Below are 7,850 nucleotides of genomic sequence, written 5' to 3'. Positions count from 1 at the left end.
CAAACGGAATGGATTAAATGAAGACTCTTGACACAAGATGATCTGTACTATCCAGGTGGACCCACTGCAATCTCAAGCTTTTTTATTTGTATCAACAAGACAACTGAAGTCAAGGGAAGAGATGAGACGTCAGAAAGAGGTGGGAGGAGAAGGGGCAGAAATTGTTGAGGCTTCACTGTGGTCTTTAAGGACTGAGGAAGATATCACAAATCTAGGGATGAAGGTAGCCTCTTGAAACTGGAACCAGAAAGCAGATAAATTCTCCCCCTTGTCAGGTGGCAGCCTATGCCTTTAGTCCCAGCACTCAGGAGGCAGAGGCAGGCAGAGCTCTGAGTTCGAGGCCAGTCTGGTCTACAGGGCGAGTTTCAGGACAGCCAGGGCAATTACATAGAAAAACTCCAACTTGGAAAAAAACAAAACAAAACAAAATTCTCACTCTCAGTCTCTAGAAGGCAACAAGCTGACTAATTTCTGATCTGCAAAAGTTTGAATTGCAAAATACAGTTGGGCTGTTTCAAGCTACTAAATTGGTGGCAAATTGTCACAGCTTATATTAGTCCAGATATCCTTCAGTGGGTGAAAGGTGAAAGCCTACAGTAAGACTGTAAACTGCAAACTGTTAAACCTGAGAATATCGAAGAGAAAAGACCAAATCCACAATTGTCCAAGTAAAGCAACTGTATTTTAGGGTGTGCCTGGGACTGGCCCGTCGGCTGTCTCCCCGTAAGTCTGGATTTGAGAGAGTAGCCCCTGATGGCCTCTTGAAGTCCCTTTTGTAACAGAGAAACAAGGTGTTCACAGGGGCAAGAGAGTTGGGTGTTACTTGTTAGAAAGATAAAATTAAATGGAAGGACCAAGGTCAGTGGGTCAAAAGTTTTGTGCAGGTTGAGAAACACGTTTTGCAGTTTACAACAGATCTAGAAACAGGAACTCATTCCCCTTCCCATGTGTGTGTGTCTTTTGGGTTTTCTGTTTGTTTGTTTGTTTGTTTGTTTCTCTGTGTAGCCTTGGCTTCCTGGAACTTGATCTATAGACCAGGCTGGCTTCAAACTCACAGAGATCTACCTACCTGCCTCTACCTCCTGAGTGCTGAGATTAAAGGCATGAGTCACCAGGCTCAAGAAATTATTCTTGCTGGGCGGTGGTGGTGCACGCCTTTAATCCCAGCACTCGGAAGGCAGAGGCAGGCGGATCTCTCTGAGTTCGAGGCCAGCCTGGTCTACAAGAGCTAGTTCCAGGACAGGCACCAAGGCTACAGAGAAACCCTGTCTCGAAAAAAAAAAAAAAGAAGAAATTATTCTTAATTACAAATAGAAAACTTAACTTGCAAGAACTTAACACAGGACAAGTGGGAACTTATTCTTTAAATATAAACAGAAACTTAAACTGCAAAATATATTGTTCCCATTTTGGTCTCCCATTAACTTGCAAGGTATATTGTTCCTGTTTTGGTCTCACAATACCACAAAGTATGGAGCAACTGGAGCAGTTGGAACGAACTAGTGAGGAGGAGGAAGAGTTGAGAGGGGGACAGATGAGAGAGTCATGGAAGTTTGATATAATCACAATATATTGTATCAATGAATGAAATTATAAAGTAAACCTTTAAAATATGCATTTAAAATGTGTTTCTCTCATTGGTTGATGAGTAAAACCATTTCAGCTAGTGGCCAAGCAGAATGGGTCAGGCAGAAGATCCAAAGACCTTGAGAGAAAGAAGGTGGAGTCAGGGAGACGCCGTCACCACTGAAGGAGTAACACCCAGAGCAGCACCGGTAAGCCACAGCCAGTTGGCAACACACAGAGTAGTAGAAATGGGTTCATCTAATTGTGAGAGACAGTCAGTAATTTGTCTAAGCCACTGGTCAAACAATTACAATTAATATTAAGCCTCTGAGTTGTTATCTTTTAAGTGGCTGCAGGGACAAGCTGGCAGAGAGAAGCCAGCAGGACCTTCATTTACAGGTGGTGGTGGCACGCACCTTTAATCTCAGCACTCAGAAGGCAGAGGCAGGTAGGTAGATCTCTGTGACTTTGAGGCCAGCCTGGTCTATAGAGCTAGTTCCAGGACAGATAGGGTTGTTACACAGAGAAACAGAGAAACCCTATCTCGAAAAACCAAAAAGAAAAGCTTTTCCTCTGCTAATTTCATATTGCTAGCATTTCTTAATGTTTCCTTGATTAACCTCTCAGTTATCAAAAATTTGCTGCTTCTTCACAATTTCCAAAAATATTGAATGACTATTGAACACTGTGAATATCACGTTGCTGTCTGAGTTGTATTGTCTGTCCTTTAAGAACATTGAAATCTAGCAGACAACCTAAACATGTTGTACCGAAGAATGAATAAGGAAAATGTGGTACATTTACACAATGGAGTACTACACAGCAGAAAAAAATAACACATCTTTAATTTTGCAGGAAAATGGATGGATCTAGAAAACATTATTTTGAGCGAGATAACCCAGACACAAAAAGACAATTATCACATGTACTCGCTTATAAGTGGTTTTTAAACATAAAAAAAATGAAAACCAGCCTACAAATCACAACCCCAAAGAACTTAGATATCAATGAGGACACTAAGAGAGACTTACATAGATCTAATCCACATGGGAAGTAGAAAAAGACAAGATCTCCTGAGTAAATTTGGAGCAAGGGGAGCTTGGGGAAGGGTTAAAGGGCAGAGAGGAGAGGCAGGGAGGAGAGCAGAGAAAAATGAAGTGTTCAATAAAAATCAATTTAAAAAAAGAAGTTAGGACTTTTCATGACAGTGAGACACATCTGCTCCTGGCAGCACCAATCTACTTCAAGAGGAAGATGGTCATCAAAGAGGCTCCTCATGGAGTTTGTTAGCCATTTGGACAAGAAACTGCTCTCGCTTGATGAACTGGACTTACAGGACTCACAGAGAAATGATTGCTGAAGTTGCCTAAAGAAGGTGAGACGGTCGTTTGAGGTTCCTGCTTCATGAATGAGTCTGCCAGACATTATGCAGGACACAGAAGAAAGTGACTGACACACTGCCAATGTAGGTGGAACTGTCTTTGAAATTTCCTACTTCATGGAAAAGTCTATGGGCCTGTAGGCTGAAGATAGATGTTCCAACAAAAGAACTTTGGGTAACTTCCAGGCAATAAGATGTCTTTGTCAATTCTAGAGTTTTGGAAGTTGTGTACAATACACTTCCTGTTAACTTTGGTAATATTATATCCTTCTTGGGTCTTTGATGGAGTTGAAGAATAGGTAGCTATAATTATAGTTTTCCTTAGTTATGATAAAATATAAAGTAAATATAAATATTGTAAATGTAATTCTTGCTTGATACCCATTTGGCTATGTGTAATTTTACTATGTTGAAGTTAAAACCTTCCTTTCTATTTAAACAGAAAAGGGGAGGTGATGTGGGATTCCCCTCTGTATGCTGTGATTACCATTGATTAATAAAGAAACTGTCTTGGACCTATAGCAAGGCAGAACAGAGCAAGGTGGAGAAAACTAAACTGAATGCTGGGAGAAAGAAGGTGGAGTCAGAGACACCATGTAGCTGCTGTCAGGAACAGACATGCTGAAACCTTGTTGGTAAACCACAGCCACATGGAAATACACAGATTAATAGAAATGTGTTAAATTAAGATGTAAGAGTTAGCCAATAAGAAGCTAGAGCTAATGGGCCAAGCAATGATTTAATTAATACAGTTTCTGTGTGATTATTTTGGGAGGCTGAGCAGCTGGTAACAAACAAGCAGCCTCCTACAACACTCCACCTCCCAAGTGTCGGGATTATAGGCATGTACTACCAAGTCCAGCCAACAGACTGTCTTTAAAAAAACAAAAACACTTATTTACTCGTGTGTGTGTGTGTGTGTATGTGTGTATGTATGTGTTGGTGTGTGTGTCACATGTGGAGGTCAGAGAACAACTTGCAAGGGTCAGTTCTCTCCTTCCCCCATGTGGATCCCAGGCATCAAACTCATGTAGTCAGGCTTGGAAGCATACACCTTGACCTGCCGAACCATCTCACTGGCCCAGCCCATGTCTTGAAATGCAGATAAGCCACAATCTGCCAACTCTCGGGCCTACAGTATTCTAACCAGAAACTGTCAGGCCTCTAGCTGCCATCAGCTCCGATCTCTGACTCTTTATATCATTCTCTTCTATTTGGGTTTTCACTGTGCCATCCGAAACCTGCCCATTCGTAGAAAGCCGATGTTGCCCTAACACTTACCTCACTTGTTTCTCTTCTTTCCTGGAGCGTAGTCCTCTGATGTCTGAAAATGTATTTATTTTATGCTGCCTGCCTTTTTTATTTTTTATGTATATGAGTGTTTTCCTGCATGTATGTAAATACACACTACATGTGTGTCTAGTGCCAGAGGAGGTCAGAAGGGATCAGATGCCCTAGAACAGGGGTTACAGATGGTGGTGAGCCTCTATATGAGTGCTAGAACTAAATCTGGGTTTTCTAGAAGAACAGCTAGTATTTTGAACCACTGAAGTATTTCTCCAGCCTCCTACTCCTTGAAGACCATTTTGTCAAGATAACTACCCAGACTTAGGAAGAGAGATACTGCATCTGCATGGTTGGTTCATTTCTTCTGTAGAATCTAGGTGTGTGTGTGTGTGTGTGTGTGTGTGTGTAGGGCAGAAAGGGACCATGAGAGAGATCTCAAGGTAGGGAAGAGAGGGTAATGGAATACATTTAATATAAAAACAACAGGGGGACACTTGGGGAGGAGGAAGACGACCAACTCAGGACCTCTGAAAGAGCAGCCAGTGCTCTTAACTGCTAAGCCTTCTCTCCAGTCCATTCCTTTTCTTTTCTCTTTATTTGGAGGTAGGGGTGGGGAAGTGTTGAGACAGGAATCTTTATATAACCCTGGCTGTGTTGGAATTGCTATGTAGATCAGGTTGGCCTAAACTCACAAAGATCCACATGCCTCTGGCTTTCAGGTGCTGAGATTAAAGGTGTGCCACCACGCCAGGCTTTCTTTTCTTTTTATTTCATATCCAAAGAATGCTTAATCGTACCACAAGGACATGTGCTCAACTATGTTCATGGCAGCATTGTTTGTCATAGCCAGAACCTGGAAACAACCTAAATGCCCCTTGACCAAAGAATGAATAAGAAAAATGTGATACATTTACACAATGGAGAACTACACAGCAGAAAAAGATAATGGCATCTTGAAATTTGCAGACAAATGGATGGAGCTAGAAAACATCATTTTGAGTGAGGTAACCCAGATCCAGAAAGACAAATATTATATGTACTCACTTGTAAGTGGTTTTTAAACATAAAGCAAAGAAAACCAGCGTACAAATCACAATCCCAGGGACCCTAGACAACAATGATGATCCTAAAAGAGACATACATGGATCTAATCTACATGGGAAGTAGAAAAAGACAATTGGGAGCATGGGGACCTTGGGAAAGGGTTGAAGGGGAAGGGAGAGGTAGGGAGGGAAGAAGAGAAAAATATGTAGCGCAATAAAATCAGTTAAAAAAAAAAAACCAAACTATTTATGAGTGGGTATGCACACTGAGGATTTAAAATAGAGCTGACTGATTCTTTTTTATATGTATTGATTTGTGATTCCTCTAAGATTTCTTATAAGATTCCTTTTGAGGTAAATAATAAAATGATTGGTCTTTTCTTTGTAACTGCAAAATGCAGTCTACCAGTAAAAGAGCTGGCTGAGAAAAATACCTTGCTTGCTCATACTCTGTTAATCTATGGCAAGTTGGACATGCACATATGTGAGTTCTTGGGACAACTTGCTTCTCATCTGTAATACGTAAAATGTTTGTTCATGTAAAGGATATTGAAAACATGCTGTTTTTTACTTATAATCATCGTAATCATTCACTTGAAAACTAGAATGTAACCATATTGTAGTTTTTATACTGCTTGAAAGATGTCTCTGGGACATATAAGATGTAAGGAAAAAAAATAGGAAAGTTCGAAGGAAAACATGAGGAATGAGAGAATAAAAATCACCATGAAAGATGTAGAGAAAAATAAAGATACAGGAGAAAAATAAAGAAAAGGTCAGAAGGAACCCGTTAGGAGAGTGTGTGTCTCTTTCCTAACTCTATCAGGTAAAAGCTCCCCGTCTCCACAGATCCCCACCGAGCCCTGCACTGCTGGAGGCTGGCTGGTGCTCAGGGCAGCGGCAGGGTCCCAGGCATGAATGCAGTCCTCAGGCCTGGGACCCTGAACTTTCACCCACAGAGCCTTCTTGTCAGCGGAGCTCATCCTTTTAATGCCCTGTGTAAAAGATCTTTGCCTACACAAGAACCCCGGGTTCTTTTCTAACAGAATAAAATATCTATACATTGCCAGGTGAAGAGCAAAGGCCATTTCTTTTTTATTTCTTTTTTGTTTGTTTGGTTTTTGGTTTTTTTTTTTTTTTTTTTTGGTTTTTCGAGACAGGGTTTCTCCGTGTAGCCCTGGCTGTCCTGGAACTCACTGTGTAGACCAGGCTGGCCTCGAACTCACAGAGATTCTCCTATCTCTGCCTCCCCAGTGCTGGGATTAAAGGTGTGCGGTGCCACTGCCAGGCGCAAAGGTCATTTTTCTAACACCCTTTAACTTTTGTGGCACTAGGTATTGAACCAAGTGCCTCATGCACACTAGACATGCGCTCCACCATACTGAGGTCCACTCCTAGCCCCTCAGCACCATTTGCTAACTAAAAAGACTATCTTCCCCCCATTAGCTTACATTAGTACACTTTCACTAAAATCATCTGGCTATACAGGTGCAGACCTCTTTCTAGATTCTGTTCCACTGATGGATATTTCTGCCCCAATGCCAATACCACCCTGTATTGATTAGCGTGCCATTTTAAAGTCTTGAAACCTGTATTGTTTGCCTCAGTTATTCTGTGTCCTTTGATTTTCCCATATACAGTTTTTAAAGTTTCATTTTATTTTTATTCATGAGTATGTATGCAGACACATGTGCAGGTGAGCTTAGAGGCCAGATACTCTGGAACTAGAGTTATAGACGGTTCCGAGCAGCTGAACACGGATGCTGGGAACCAAACTCAGGCCCTCTGCAAAACCAGCAAGCACTCTTAACCGCTGATCCATCTCTCCAGGCCCTCCACATACATTTCATTTGTGTGTGTATACATACATGTGTGTTTCGGTGTGAACAGGTACCCATGCACAAGTGTGAACATGAACATGCAGGACAGAAGTACTTGGGTACTGTTCCTCAAAAGTCGCCCCCTTTGTGTTTTTGAGACAGAGCCTCTCAGCGGCTCTGGGGCTGCCTGTTAGGCTGGCCTGGCAGCATAAGTGGTCCCGGAGGTCTGCTGCTCTCTGCCTCTCCTGCATCAGGATGGCAAGTGCATACCACCATCCTGGCTGGGGCTTGAACTCAGCTCCTCATGTGAGCATGTGCCGCCAGCACTTGACAACCGAGTTATCTCCAGAGTCCTCAGTTCCAAGAGACTGGAGCGTGAAAACGACAGGAATGGCTTTGTCGGTACAGCACCAAATTTCAAGACTAGAAACACAATTATTAGGGCAGAGTGGCATTTTATTTAAGAATATGTAGGGGACAGGGAGCGAGTGCAGTCAAGAAACAGGTGCTAAAATATAGTCAGTTGGTGGTGTAACTCGACGCTGAAAATCATGCATTCAACAAATCATGTTGTAAAAATTTAACAAACATTAAGGCATAGAAATACATACTTTGATTTCTATCTTATGCCATGAACAAAAGTTAATTTGTTGCTCATAAACGTGTCAAAGCTAACATTAGAAACCTTTTTAAGGGGAAAAAAGAAGAAGAAAATTCTTCACAACCTCCAGTTAAAAACAAATCAAGTCACAG

Source organism: Chionomys nivalis, chromosome 4 (assembly GCF_950005125.1).
Source record: "Chionomys nivalis chromosome 4, mChiNiv1.1, whole genome shotgun sequence".
Lineage (NCBI taxonomy): Eukaryota > Metazoa > Chordata > Mammalia > Rodentia > Cricetidae > Chionomys > Chionomys nivalis.
This window is presented reverse-complemented; position numbering follows the sequence as displayed.